The sequence below is a fragment of the Sciurus vulgaris genome (genome assembly GCF_902686455.1).
Source record: "Sciurus vulgaris genome assembly, chromosome: 13".
Lineage (NCBI taxonomy): Eukaryota > Metazoa > Chordata > Mammalia > Rodentia > Sciuridae > Sciurus > Sciurus vulgaris.
This window is the reverse complement of record NC_136474.1, coordinates 49,479,112-49,494,925: the sequence shown is the minus strand read 5'-3', so window position 1 is coordinate 49,494,925 and position 15,814 is coordinate 49,479,112. Positions and strand designations below refer to the sequence as shown.

General features: G+C 37.9%; 1 long non-coding RNA gene across 1 annotated transcript in view; it reads left to right on the top strand.

Moving 5' to 3' along the window:
- Nucleotides 1-15,814, top strand: part of LOC306642547 — a 138,774-nt gene that overhangs the window by 80,592 nt on the left and 42,368 nt on the right. The window contains exon 2 of the long non-coding RNA XR_013758590.1: nt 3,129-3,221. This is a non-coding gene — a long non-coding RNA (uncharacterized lncRNA). The remainder of the gene's footprint in view (nt 1-3,128; nt 3,222-15,814) is intronic.

Here is a 15,814-nt window from a genome sequence, read left to right as displayed (position 1 = left end):
GATGTTGATGCTGCTGGTCTGAGGACCACACTTGAGAACCTTTGGTGTAGCCCTGTCTCATTCTACAGTTGAGCCTGCTGAGTCCTGAAGGAGTCAAATGTCTGGCCCTTTTGTCAGGTTCTGTCCCTGCATAGGGGACACTCTTCCCCTTCTGGACAAGTATATTGTTTTAATAATTGTTGCTTCTTCGGGCATCAGTTTCTCCAGGTATCAACTTTATGATTATTTAAGTTAGTCAACATACAAATGTGCTGAGGTAGCGTCCAACTGAAGAAGATGTCCATCCCATCCTGGATACGCCCAACGGAAAAGCCTTCGCAGAAGGAATCGCTGTCCTTCCTCTTCCCTCCTCATAGTCTCTCTTCAACTCAGCCCAATCTGACTCATCCCAATCATTTTACTATAGTAGTTCTTGTCAGATGAACCATTTACTGCCAAACACAGTGGTCAGTTCTCAGTTTTGTCTTACTGGTCTTACCAGCACCATAATTGATTATTCCTGAAAGTTCCTCCTCCTTTCTTGGCGTTGGAACACCACTCTCTCTGTTCTTCTTCTACCTCCCTAGCAACTTCTTCTCATCTTTGTTGATTATTTCTTCTCCTTCCATTTACCACTAAACATTGGAGTTCCCCAGGGCTCCGTCCTTAGACACCATCTTGCCTACATTCACTCTCTGTGTGATCTTCTTCAGAAATACCATCCAGGTAGTGATAATTTGCCAACTGTGTCTTCAGCCTGGATCTCATCCTAAAACCCCTATTTCCCCATGGGCCATCCTAGTTTTGTACAGCAGCATGAGACTATAAAAAAGATTGTGCAGGCTGAGATTGAACAAAGTCTTCTTGGTGACCAATGAGAAAAATTTTATTTTTCTGTGGATTTTAAAATTTTGTCAAAATATCAGACTCTGATCATTGGTCATAAATGGATAGAAAAATGAAAAGAAATAAGAACTAGGATTTATTTAGTACATTAATTTAAAATACTAGAAACACTGAGAATTAAAGTATTCTGTTTCTTTATAAAACACTAATCAGGAGGATTTTGAGTTTTTCTTCTTTGTGTATCACAATATGGAGTAAGCATTTTTTATATGCTTTGGCAAATTATTATACCCCTTTCTATGTTTGGATCAGCTTCCAACATTTTAGCCTTTGTGCTTTCAGTGTTGTGAAATATCTCCGAGTTTCCTTTCATGTACTTTGCCTGGGATAATTTTCTCTGTGATGTCTTCATTTTTTTCCTTACAACCACTTTTCTCCTTTATGTTGATAAACTTGCTTGACTGTTAGTAGCTGCTTATTTAGTGTCTTATTTAGTTGTCATGCCAGCATCCTCAGATTAGCTATATTTTCTATAGCTCCATTTATACTTGATTGAATTACACTTCCAATGTTACCACTTTCATCTTTGCTGGTCAATTTCTTTTGATTATTCATTTTCATGGAATGTCAGGTTGTATCATAGGGAGACAGAAGACGACACAATGACACATTTTACCATATGTGTGTGACCTAAATAGCAGATATGCAATGAACAATCAGAGTCAGGCAGACGGAAAGAAGTGAGGTGATTGGTCATAACTCAGGAGATACATCTATTATGTAGTGACTTGTGAACTGACAAGCAGTGAAGTTGTACTTTATGCAGCTACTCACAGTTAGCATCCTGTGGCAACTGGAATTTGAACCCTACTAATGAAAGACTTTGGTAATTTAACTGAAATTCAGCAACAGAAATTTGGGCACCTTGGAATTCTATAAAGAGAGGACTGTTTGCATCTAGCTGCCTAGCTGACCCCACCATTTGAATGTTTAATGAATATCTCATGCTTACACCTGAAGCTGAACTTTTACTTTTTCCAACCTCAAATCTATAATTCTCCTTGTCTTGTCAATTGCAAACTCCATTCTTTTAGTTGTTCAGGTAGAAAAACTTAGAGTCACTTTTGATATCTCACTTTTTCTTCTATTGCACATCCAGTCCATCAGCTAATGTGTCAAAATATAATTAGGATCTTTCCATTTCTCACTGAGTGGTTCCTCATCTGGGCCATCATCATCTCTTACCTAGCTTCCTAAGTGACCTCCTTACTGAAACCCCAGTGCCACCAACTATCCACAGCTCTCAGAATGACCCTCTACAAATGTCGGTTGATCACGTGACTCTTCTGCTCAGAATTCTTCCCTGGCTTCTGATTTCAGTAAGTGTAAAGGTCAAAGTCCTCCAGTGCTCTCCAAGCCCTGTGTGATCCCACCCCAGGCTACTGCCTTTCTGACTGCCGTGACTTTTGCATCCCCTCTTCTACCCTCTGCTCCAGCTGCCCTGGTTTCCTTGCCCTTCTCTGGATAAGCCAAGCTACTTTCCCCAGGGTTCTGGCACTTGCTCTCTCCCCTCTCTGGTGTGTTTCTCTCCCATACATCCTCATGGCCCATTACCCAGCTTCTTTAATACCGTTGTTCACATACCACATTGGATATGTAAATAGTAATGCCTATCTTTCCACCTCTCATCCGACCGTCCCTTACACTGTTTTTCTTTTCTCCCCCCAGCATCTATCATTATTTAACATATTACATATTTATTTGCATATTTCTCCTACTACTAGAATGTAAGTTTCATGAGGACAGGGACTTGGTCTGTTTTGTTCAAAGCTTTATCCCCAGAACTTAGAACAGTACCTAGGTTCTAGTAGTTCCTCAACAAATTTGTTGAATGAATGAATGAGGAATACTGTTGTGTGTGGAAGTTCTGAATAAACGTGTTTTCAAGTATTGCTTCTGCCAAAGCAGACCTGGTAAGTAGAGGGATGGACAGGGCATTGACCTTAGAGCTTTCCTTTGTTCTGATTGGAGACACAGCTTTCCAAAAAGCATAAACATCTACTGAAAACTTTTTTTTTTTCTTGGTGGTGCTGGGGATTGAAAACTTTCTTATGGCAGTTAATTTTTACCTATAGAACATATACAACTTGTCTGGCAACTTCTTCTAGTAGTTATTTTGCCATCAAAGACCTTATTAATGAAATCTGAAAAATGGTTTCCTTTGTATTAATAAATTTTAAAAATAATCTTTATGATTTAGCCATTTTTGTTTTGGTTTTCGGTCATTTGTTTTGGAACCCTAGGGGGAAGTGGAAGAAAGGAAAAGAACAATGCTAACGCCTGGAGGTAACATAAGCAGAACCCTGTGTGCAGAGGACCCATGGAGAAGGAACTGGGTAGGGTCCTTTAAATATGGTGTTGGGTTGAATTACCTTCCCTTGGAGGTTCTGGCAGATATCTCTTACAGAAGGATCTTCTTGTAAATCCGCCCCCCGACTTTTTACTCCAGCTGGGGCTACCAGCTACATGCAGGTATAACTTGATAACATTGCTTCTCACTTTCTGTCCCAGAGCTTCTGCCTTTGCTGTGTGGATGCACTGGGGCATTCTGGAGCATATTTAGACCTCCAGAGGTGAGCATGGCCCTTGTTAATGCCGTGTAGGAACTGGTAGATTAGATTTCTCTCTTTCACCTCTTAGATGTACAATTCTGAGATGCATTCTTCAAGGTTCTCTTAGAGGACCTGAGGGCAGCCAAACCTCAGTTGCCTATTGTGATGAGGAGCTTAATTGGATTGTAATTCTTTCCTTCCTGTTGTACTCTTCCTAATCCCCCCTCTGGTCTCTTGGGAAATCATAGTCCAAAATAAAGTGTGTACATACCAGACTTTGCTACAGGCATCACATTTTGGGGGAGTCTACAACTAAGATACAGGTCAAACCAAAAGCCTTTTGTGGAAAATTTTTGTGCTAATTTCTGAGAGCAGCACAACTTTCTATAAATAAGCTTACCTCCAAGATGCACCCTTCTTGCTGAGAGACCTCCATTAGCTCTTTATAACTTGTATAATAAAGACCCAGATCCTAAATTATAGAAATTAAAGCATGGCACTTCACACACTGACCCTTCCTATTTAACAACTCTACATGGTTCCTCTTATTCCTCCGAAATACGTCACCCACATTTTGCCTGTGTGTGTGTGTTTGTTTTCTCCCAAGGATTAACTCATGTCTGTATTCTCTTAGAAGCTTTCCCTAAACACGTAGCTTACAATGATTTTGCCTCCTGTGCACCCTTGCTGGACTTTGGACTACTAATTTGGTGTTATGCCATGTGGCCTTAAGTTATTATTTATCTCTTTATTTATATGTTCTGACTCAACTTTATTATAATGATCTGTGGGAATAGATTGTATCGTACAATTCAATATCTCCAGCAGTACCTCACACAATGCCCTGAACAACAAATGCTACTGATCCTGAGACTGACATTGTGGTGACATGATCTAAACCAGTGTTTATCAAAGTGTATTCATGGGGTATTAATAGGCATTATGAGAACAACAGTGTTCTGTGTTCAATTAACATGGGAAACTCTGAAAGACTTCTCTAAGTCTCTAAATTAATTAAACTTCATTGCACATCTCTAAGAGAAAAACACAATATACAATTTCCCTACTCTTATTTGGTCATAGGAATTTTTCAAATAAAAGATTTCCTTAGGTTAGTCTCCTGCAATGCAAGCTTAAATTGCTTCTAAATACATGGATTGTCTATACTACATAGAAATTTCTGGGACCTAGGGCGGAGTGAGGGTGTGGAGGATGGATATAGGTTGCAGAGAGAAATACTATGACTTGAGAGGCTTACATTATCTATGGGGAGACAAAATAGTCACCTCCTAAAAATCACTAATGAACAAGTGTTAGGGAATATCTGTTCCAATAGCTCAAATATTTTAGCACTTATTTAATGTAATCATGTATTTTTCCTTAATTTTTAAAAAATGTAATAAATTACACTAATAGAGTTCTTAGAATCAAAATGCAGTCTGTAAAAATAATAATAAAAAAGAATTGGGAAATCATGTTTTTCTGGAATAAATTTTACTTAGTCATAGACTGTAAGCTGAACATATTGCTAGATTTGATTTGTTAATATCTGGTCCCAGATGTTAATTTTTATTCCACTTAGGTTTTCTTGCTTTCTTCAATGGGATATCTTGAACAGGGTTTGACATTGTATTATGCTAGAACTGTAAGGTGGAGTGGGAAACCTTCTGTTCTTAAAATTTAGAGATAACTCATTAATAAACCTCCTACATCTGGTGCCAATTTTAATGGTAGAGCTTCAGTGTATATCTTTTTCAAATTCTGTAGATGTTGAACTGCTTTAGTCCGTTTGAAAAATTGATATTTTGTTTAGAACATCGTCTGTTTTCTTTAGATTTTAAGGTTTGTTGGCATAAGAAAAATAGTAGATATTGTTTGTCAATGATTTATGATTGTAGAAGACATTTTATGAGTAGAAAATGTTTCCATCTAGAAACCAGAATAGTTTAAAAATGCAAATTGGATCATTTCATTTACCTGCTAGCTCTTCATTGACTTTCTATTAGGCTTTTTTATTGTAATGTAAAGTCCAAACTCCCACATGGCACACAGAACTTTCAAGATAATTTGGCCTCTGCTTAGTTCTCCACCTTCATCTTGCATCATCCTGCCCCGTGCTTCAGCCACAGGGCCTTTCTTCTGTTCTTCCAACACAAACTTTTAACCCCAAGGACTCTTACTTTTCCTCTGATCATTAGAAATAAGTAGAATGCTTTGTTGGAGAGAAAAATGGGGATCCTAATTTAGCTAGGCCATTTTTGAGGAAGACAACGAACGTTTAAGTTGTCATCTGTAAGATAGGCAGGAACTGATCATGTAAAGGTCAGAGGGAAAAAAAAAATGCTTTCTACATTGTGATTCCATTGTCATTCTCTATCAAAGGGTGCTACTAATTTCCTTCACAGTACTTATCACGAAATGTAAGTACTTGTTTACACCATTATTTTTCTTCTCACTAGATTGTAATCTGTCAACTCCATTGGGTGCAGGAGCCCTGTCTGATTCACAACTGAGTGGATTAAACATTGCATTTTCTATTAAGTGGAATAAAGTGATGAATGAATGAGCGGTACTAGAGAAAGCTACGTGAATGCCCAGTAGTACCTTGATACGTGTGCAGAGCCATATTCCAACTCCCTGTGATATGTCAGAGCAGCAGGTTTCTAAGGTTTTTATGTTGTAGGAAGAAATGGGTCGTGGGTCTTAGGAAACTAAAGAGAGTGCAAACAGTGCCATTCTCCACTGGCGATGATTGTATAGAAAATCCACTAAGATGTCACCACATAGACATACGTTTGTAAAATCACACACTGTAAAATTCTGCATTGTTTTCTTGTATTATTATTTATCTTTTTATTTTGTTTCCCAATTAGACTATGAGTTTCTTATACTTGTTTTTGCTTTCTTCATCAGTGCTCAGTACTAACTTGGGGTAGATAAGACCCACTCTTTGAAGCCAGATAACCCGCATTGAAAGGCAGCTTCACTTATTACTATGTAACCTGGAGAATTTTGGACCTTTTGGGTTTCAACTTCGTGTGTCTCAACTAAGGAAAGTACTTATTCTATTAGGTTTTGTAAGTAACAAAAATGAGATGATATTCATGAAATATCTTGATAAGAAATAAACTGTGCAAATTAGAGTTGCCATTATTGTCCTTCATGAGTAATTATTAATTATTATTGGCTTAATTTAAATATTGCATAATGAAAAAATTACACTTATTTTAGACATGGGGCTGAAAATTTTATTTTCAGATGTAAAAATCCTGGCACCGGTTACAAAACGCTATTCTTCTGAGCCTTAGTCAGTGCAAGAAATAACTGGTCTCTGAGGAGAATGAGAAGAAAATTGCCTAGCCTCTGGGGCTAAGATTCCTGGGGCTATGACTGTGATATGAGTTTTGCAGTTCTGATGGGCTCCCTGCAGGTGTACAGGGTTCAAATCCCAGTACTGTTTCTTTCTGTGCTATTTCTAAATATAGTCAACGCAACAGCCAGATCAGCATTTGAGAAAGTCACAGTAGTGCAAGGTTTAATATATTTGAGTCCTTTACCCAAAAAGGGATCCAACAATTACATTTTGTCTTGATACAATAAAGAAAAGCTTCATCTTTTCCAAGTTAAACTTGAGAGTAGGAATGAGGAGACAATAAAGAGATAAGGAGGCAAAAAGAAAAGACTGATTTGGACAAAATGTGCAGTGACTACATTTTCATAGTATTAACTGTGTGACAGGAATAATTCTAAGACTTTATAAATGTTAATTTGTTTATTATGCATAACAATTCTGGAAGTTATAATTTTTATTTTTTAAATAAGGAAACAGAGGCACAGAGAAGCAACTACACAGTTACTGAGATTCAGACTTAGATAGAGAGGATTAAACTTCATGTTCCTAATCCTTAATCCGTGTGGGGGCCCTAAATCAAGATTATGTGCAGATGGAAGAGCAGACTCTCTACAGATACCACAGCAACAGATTGATTTTTATGTAGTGACTTTTATTTCAAAGCAATAAAAAATTAAATTAATTGACTAGATTGGGTAATTGTCTGGAAAACGTTCTTCTCTACCCTTATCAGTTTCCCCGTCCTTTGTGTGTAGGTGAAAACAGTCACATAGAAGTGATTACATATTAATATGAAAATCATGGCATAGTAACTTTTAGAGCACTCGTGGTTTCAACAGATGTCTTTTGGGGACTGTTCCCAGCATCATGACAATGCTGTGAGAATAACCCCATGTGACAGTCTGGAGTAAGGGGGCAGGCAGGTCCTGAGGTCCCTTCCCAATCCTAATCTACATCTCCAGGATGGCATGAGGATGCCTATCAGGAGTGCCAGGTCTGTCAGCTTGCTATCAGCATTGTGCTCAGAACTGGATCCACAAGGAGGCCAAGAAGATAATTGATGAATGTCAATTGTGATAAATTTGGTAACATGGTCACTTCTTGCCTTACAGTCTCTTTCTCCTGGACAGTGTGAATGGCAAGGGTGTGATGGGAAAGGAAATAATTGGCTATGGAAGGAGAGAGGCAAGGCTGGGCCACCTCAGCTAACTCTGCTCTTGGATAAAGTTTTTAAGCTCTCTGTACTAGAAAGGACCCCAGTTGCAAGTAACAGAAAGCTAATTTGAAAAACTTAAAAAAGAAAAAGGAATTTATTGGAAGAATACTGTGTCAGGTTAATGAAGAAATCTGATTCCTGATTTCCATCTCCGTCACCCATCTAGATCTGAGGACTGTGGTGCTACATCTCCAGCTCTCACTAAGGGGGGTCATCAGCAGATGTTGTAGAGGGGCCAAGCCCTGACAGGTCACAGGAGGAGGGAATCTACAGCAGGAACACCTCCTAATGTAGAGTTGTTGAGTACTGAATGAACAAGGACAGATATGGAAATCTATAATCAGTTTTGAATTGATTTTAATATGAGTTGTGAGGTTAGGTCAAGGTTGGCCCGACTCCCCCCACGCCATGGATATTTCTTTGCTCCAGCAATATTTGTTGAAATGTCTATCCTTTCTTCCTTGAATGACATTTGTACCTCAAAAACTAGCTGAGCATACTTGTGTGAGGAAGTTTCGGAGCTCTCTCCTCTGTCTCACGGACACCTGTGTTTGTCCTTCTGCCGGGGTCACACTGTCTTGATTTCTGTAGCTATACAGTAGTATAGTAAGCCTTAACATTGGAAACTGATTTTCAGTTTTTTATTCTTTTTCAAAATTGTTTTGGCTAATCTAGGTATTTTGCCTTTCCATGTAAATTTTAGAATGAGCTTGTATATGTTTGGTTCAAAAAAAAAAAAAACCTTACTGGTTTTGATATAAATTGTGTAAATTTTATACATTGACTTTGGGAAAATTTACTTTTTTATTAGGTTCTAATCTATGAACAAAGTTAGTCTCTAATAAGCCTGGTCTTCTTGATTTCTTTCATTATATTTTGTAATTAAAGCCTATGTATTCTGTACATGTTACATTTATACCTAAGTATTTCCTTTTCTTTGAGCATGTTTATATGGTACTGTGTTTACATTGTAGTTTCCATATGTCCATTCTTGTGTAAAGAAATTCAGTTGATCTTTCATGTTAATTGTACCTGGATGAACTTACAGTTTCAGGGTTTTTTTTTTTTTTTTTTTTTTTTTGTGTGTGTGTGAATGCCTTGAGATTTTCTACACAGAAACTCATGTCATCAGCAAATAGGGACATTTCAACCATATTTTATACAATTTTTGAATATACCAAAAAAAATTAGAGTATTATAATGAATGTCTGAATACCCACAATTGTTAACATGTTGAATGTGTGTTATACACACACACATACATGCATACACACACGTTGATTAAACAGCAGGATGCTTCATTTCACATATGTAGACACATATCTATATGTATGCTTCACATATATACCTATATAAAATACATATATGATATAAATACTTCATAATTTATGTATTGTTTATAGGTATATTTTCCTACATAATTCTAATTCTACTCTCATACTTCAGGAAGTTAACAGTTTTCTAATATCACCTAATATCTAATACACTCTGAAATTTCCTCAATTTTGTACCAGTATGTCTTCTACTTCTTTCAAACGAGGACCAAACAGTTTCATACATTGTGTTTGGTTATTATGTCTCTTTTATTTTTTATTTTAAAAGTCTGCCAGTTTTTCCTCTTCTGAAGTTGGCTTTTTGAAGAAACTATACCAACTGTATACATTTGATGTGTTTAATATTGAAAAAAGCAGGGATGATGATGGTTTAGCAGACATTTGGCTGGGATGGTATAGTGGCTTCTCAGCATGTCTCCAGGGAGTTAGGGGCCAAGGTGCACACTAGGCTTTTGACTTCAGCCACCTTCATTTAGCAGTGCACAGACTAATATGTGCTGAGCTCTCTAAAGCAGCTCCTATCATTCTGGGGCACAGCTGACTCTAAGAAAAGTTCTTAGTTATTTGAACTAAATAAATTCATACCCCCACCCTTCTGGTAGTGGAGACCATGGGATTTTAAAATACAGAGGACCTTTCCTTTCCCTTTTCTTCTAGTTGTTTCCTTGTGGTTCCGTGGAGATATTTTTTTCATGCTTCTGGCCATTAGTTCCGCAGTTTTGAGAGCAGTCATGGTGTGAAGTATCAGGGACACCAATGATATGGTAATGAGTTCTCAGAGAGGGAAAGAAAGAAAGAATGTTCACAGAATTAGAAAAATACCCTCCAACAAAATTTGAGGAAGTGGGGGGTCTAGGTTTTACAGTGTTCTCCCTATTCTACCCCGTGTGAGAGAATATGATGTAAAGTATGGTGTCACAGCAAGTTTACTTTTTGTACTGAATGCCTCAAGATGGAAGGGTTAAAGATACATAATCTGAACACTTTTTAGGTAAATGAATTCCCAATTCAGTTTAATCTCTGAAACTTCTGTCTTTACAGGTCTTTGTATTTTTCGTTCTGACTAAAAGACCCACAGCTTTCTCTTTGGGGATCTCCAGTTGAGTTTGTTCTCAGTACATCATTTTTCTGGAAGGTCCAAGTATGGCATTACTTCACCCTGCAGTCCCCTCAGGGTCTGGGCAGTGTTCTTAGAAACACAAAGATGATCTCACACAGTTGGAAGAAGGGTCTCATAATAAAATAATGGTCCTTCTCTCTCTCAGGCCACTGCACACTGCTAAAATATATTGCTTCTTGACCTTTTGGCTAAGCTCCCATGTAGAACAACTAAAATATTAGCATCCTGTCAGCTTTACCACATTCGGAGCTATAATTCTTGACAGCTGTAAGAGATCTTGTACTTCGTGGGGGCCCAGATGAGCTGTCTTGTAGAGGCCCCTTTGTGATAGCCAAGTTTGTCCAAAAAGGCTGAATTGTAGATGGTGCATTCTAGTAATCTGCACAACGCTCGAATCATCCCTGCAATGCTTGCCTGGTTTTCCCCTGGCAAGGGTTTTTTGGCCTGGTCCTCAATGCTACCAATGAGGGGCAGGGGACTGTGAGGCAGCCCTTTCCGTGTTTGGCTTACTGTTTGTTTGGTGAGAAAGACATTTTTTTTTGTTGAGCTGAAATCCGCCTTTCGGAAACACACACTCAAGTTGACTCTAGTTCTGCCCTGTGGGTCTGTGTATGGTAAGGTGAATTTTTTTTGACCATTTGGAGACATCAACTGTTCCTCAGGTCTTATCTTTAGGTTCAACAATCTAGTCCCTGATATAAGTCCTCTTGGAATTTGGAGTCAGGTTATTTCATTAAGTGTTTTCCAAACACACTATAGTTAATGTACCCAGAGCTGAATTCAGTACTGAGTTATCCATCTCATCATTTCCAATATTATTTATTTAGTAGAACACTATAAAGTACCATTTTATTTCTTTTAGAGTTATGTCACATTATTGATATATATTGAGTTTATGAATTAAAATTCCTAAGTCTCTTACTTAGTGTCACTAAATTTACACAATTGATTTTTGAAACTATGTATGGAATCTTGTACTTATTCTAAATTCTATTTATTTGATTTAGTCTATTTATTTGATTTAGATTCTCATGGTACTTTCTAAATCCTGATTCTTTTGTCAAGAATATTTGTTGTCACTCTTGGCTTTTTTATCATCTACAAACATGACGAGCATGGTTTCCATATTTCTGTCTTACCCATTGATGTGAGAAAGGCAAAGCTAAAGTGAAATAAGCCAGTCGCAAAGAACTAAAGGATGGATGTTCTCTCTGATATGTGGGTGCTAACACACAATGGCAGACGGGGTGGGGGAGAACAGAAGTTCAGTAGATTAGACAAAGGGGAATGAAGGGAAGGGAGTGGACAGGAATAGGAAGGACAGTGGGACAGATCTGACTTAACTTTCCTATGTACATACATGAATACTCCTCAGTGAATCTGCACACTGTGCGCAGCCACAAGACTGGGATCCGGATGTCGGATGGAAGTCGGATGTGTTCCACACTTGTATGAATGTGTTGAAATGTACTCTGCTATCATGTGTGGCTGGAAGGAAGAAATTTTAAAAAAAGGAAAGAAAGGCAGAGCTAAAGACAGGACGAGTAAAAATGAAAATTATAGTGCAATGATGAAGTAAACTTACTATTCATTAACAATGAGCTCTAGATCTAACCAGTGAACATGGTGTGGTGGAAGAAATTGATAATGTTTCAGTTCTTTATGTTGTGGTTACTTAGTTAAAAAAAAGTAATAAATTAAAAGAAACATTTAAATCAAAAGTAAGAAAATCCTATTGCTATACAAAGTTTTCATAAAAATAACCAAGATTTCATTTGAGGTTTAGATGGCTTCTCCAAACTTCAACCATCCCTTTATTTATAAAATCAAAACCAAAACCAAAATCATATTACAAATTAAAATTTCAAAGTTTAGTTTTTAGATTATCTGGTTCATTTAGTTGGTAGTTAAAGATGTGGTTTTGTTTAAACTCTTCCATATTCAGATCTTCAACCCCATCCATTTAAAATCAATTACTATACTGTTTTATTTTTTCACTGTTGGGATTGAACTCAGGGCTTCAAGTACAAACTCATATGTGTTCTACCATTGAGCTACAGCCCAGCCTTCGTGGCCACAATTCTTTTAAAAATTTTTATCCATATTTTTTTATTGCATATAGCTGTATATAATGATAAGATTCACTGTTACTGTTACATATTTGTATATGCACACAATATGACAATACAATTTGGGCCAGTATAATTCCCCAGTATTTTCCCTTTTCATTGCCACGACTTTTTTTTTTTTTTTTTTTTTGTGGTGCCGGGGATTTGAACCCAGGCCTTGTGCTTGCAAAGCAAGCACTCTACCAACTGAGTTATATCCCTAGCCCTTGCCACAACTTTTAACAGTGACAGAAACATATATGTGAAAGATGGAAAGGAATACTTTCTCAGTTGGTATATTCTGGCTGAATGAAAGGAAGTGGGCTTCAGGAGATAAACTTGAAGGATGAGTTGAATTTTCCCGTGAGAAAGGGGTCTAGCGTGACCTTCCATGGGAAAGATTTCCAGGTAAGATCAAGAGGAAAACAAATCTGAAGCTGAAGTTCATAGGAAGTAACTATTCCCTTCTGGTGAATGACCGTTCATAGACAGCATTTCCAGGATAGACAAACAGCAGTGCCATGTTCCAACTTTGGAAAGACTCCTTTTATCAGCTGGACATTTAAACCTTCTTTAGATTACTCTAATTAATGAGACGCATGCCAGTAGGCATGATTAGTAATGGGATCATTGCACTTTATTTTTCTTTTGTTTATGCAGTGTCATAGTTACATATTTGGCCATGTTTTATAATGTTATGACCTGGACTGCAAACAAATTCCTGGTCAAACTGTTTTGGGATGTTTGTAAAACAACTTTGGAGAGTAGTTTGTTTTAACTTTGATCTTCCTCTGCTACATGCACATTTGTGCACATCCCCACACACCATCCATCTCTCAAGTAGTCACAGAATTTTTTGGTTTTGTTTAGCACAGATATTATAATTAGAGTTCACTTGTAGCTGAATATTGTTTTGTGAACCACCATCAATTCTTGAAGAATTTTACTTTAAAGACTTAATAGTGTAACATATAGGGTCAAAAATTATCCCTGTGCCTCTACACATTCTGTGCTTTAACCATGGTGAATTCTTTGAAGACATTCAAATGTGTTATAATATAGCCTCCTCCAAAGCTTTGCGTATGTTCTTCCCTTTGACCAGAATGTCTCTTTCTTTGGCTCAGTAATTCTTAATCACATCAAAATGATGCTGAGCTGCTTTCTAGGAAGTTTTCCCTGATTCTTCCTCTTTGAATAATGCCTTCATGCTTATCATTTACACACCAGGTGTGTGTAAATGTTTACTATAAATGTTATTCTACTTTTAGTTCTTTTGTTTAAAATTATGAGCCTGCATATTACGTCATTTATAATAGGTATCACTACTACCTGAGACTTAGTAGATGCTATTATGGTTTGGATATGAGGTGTCTGTCTCCCAAAAGCTCCTGCGTTAATGCAGGAATGTTGGGAGGTGAAATAAGTGGAGTGTGAGCATTGTAACCTAATCAGTCCATCCTGGTCTGAATGGATTGACTAGGTGATAACTGTAGATGGGGTGTGGCTGGAGGAGGATGGGTTACTGAGGGCATGCCAGGAAGGATGAATCTGCCCTGTGGTCCCTTCTCTCTTTCTCTGTTTCCTGATCCCACCATGAGTTCAGCAGCTTTCCTCTTCTGGGTACTTCCCCCAAGATGTGCTGCCTCACCTTGGGTCCAGAGCAATAAAGTTGGCTGTCTGTGGACCAGCAGATCTGAATCCATGAGTCTCAAATACACTTTTCCTTCTCTAAGTTGTTCTTATTGGGTTATTTTGGTCACAGCGATGCAGAAGCTGACTAAAACAGGTGCTTAAAAAATGCAAGAAAGATTTTCTGAAAGTGAGATCCTTTCTTACTGTCTGGACTAGAATAGGTGCTTGTATTGTATATTCCCACAGAACACTGAACTTCTCCTTGGTAGCACTCATCAGATTTGCAGTATATACTGATTTCTGTAATTGTTCCATCTGCTCTTTCCCTAGATTAGAAACTCTGTGAGGCAGGGGCCATGTCTTTTTTTTTCCTTTTCTCTTTTTCTATTGTTCTATTCCTGTTGCTGGCACAGAGGTAGATAGGAAGTAATGATATAGTATGTAGTAAGTAAGGTATATAGTAAGTAGATAGGAAGTAATTATTTGTTAAATTAAATTCTCTGAGTTGATGAGGTAAGTGGCACCCTTAGTTTTAGTTTGATAGAAAGGTTTTCCAAGGGGATGTATGATAGAAAAAGAGTCAGAATGTAGGATGGTTTCTTCAAAACTGAGCTGGAATACTATAGGGTGAAGAAGATGGCCAGGGAGAGGATGGAGCTGGAAAGCACAGGGCTTGGCAAAAGGAGAGCAGTATGGAGAAGATTATACTGCCCTTGCTGCGATGGTGGGTGGCCCCAGGAAACTGGAAGGAAGGAAGAATGGGTGTGACTGGAGTTCAAATAGGACTTAGGCTTAAAGATTTTTTTCACAGACTCAGTAACTCTCCTTCCAAAGACAGAATGGCTCTGCAGAAAGAGTTCGGACTTCAATGTCAACAAACCTCGTTCCATAAGTGTGCAGCCATCACACTTATTAGCCATCTGACTTTGAATAAGACATTGGACATTGCTGAGTCTCAGTTTTCTCATTTGTAAGAAGAGGACACTCATATTCATCTTGAAGCGTTGTGTGAAGTTAAATGAGATAATGTTCATAATGTATCTCACTCAGTATCTAGTTCAGAGGAATTACTGAACACAGGGTAGCACTTAGTAATTTTGACCAGACTTATTCTTTCTGGGACTTTTGAATGGTTCTTCTCTTGGCCCTAAATCATTCTGTATTTTAAATCGACAGTTTGAGTCATTCTTGTCAAATTTGAAGGTGACACAAAATTGAGGAAAATAGATAATCTGTTGGCTAACAGGCAAAGGAGCCATAAAAATCTCAACAACCTAGTAGGAGAGGCTGAAATCAGCCTGCTAAAATTAATAGGGGTAAATTTAGATTCTTGCTTTTGTGTTTAAAGCAGCTAAAACCAGAATAAGGGAGACCTTGCCTAATGGTTCATAGAAGAAAGAGGAAGGCCCAGGAGAGTTAGTTGTTGGCTTAACATAAGCCAACTGGGTGAAGGCTGCCAAAAAACTAATGTGATCTGAGGTCATGTGATGGAAATAGAGTATCCAGAAGACGCGAGGTAGCCGTCCAAGTGTCCTCACGCTGGTCAGGCAACACCAAGGGAGTTTTGTTCAGTTCTTGGCCCGAACTCTAAGAGAGAGAAAGAAAATCTAGAAGA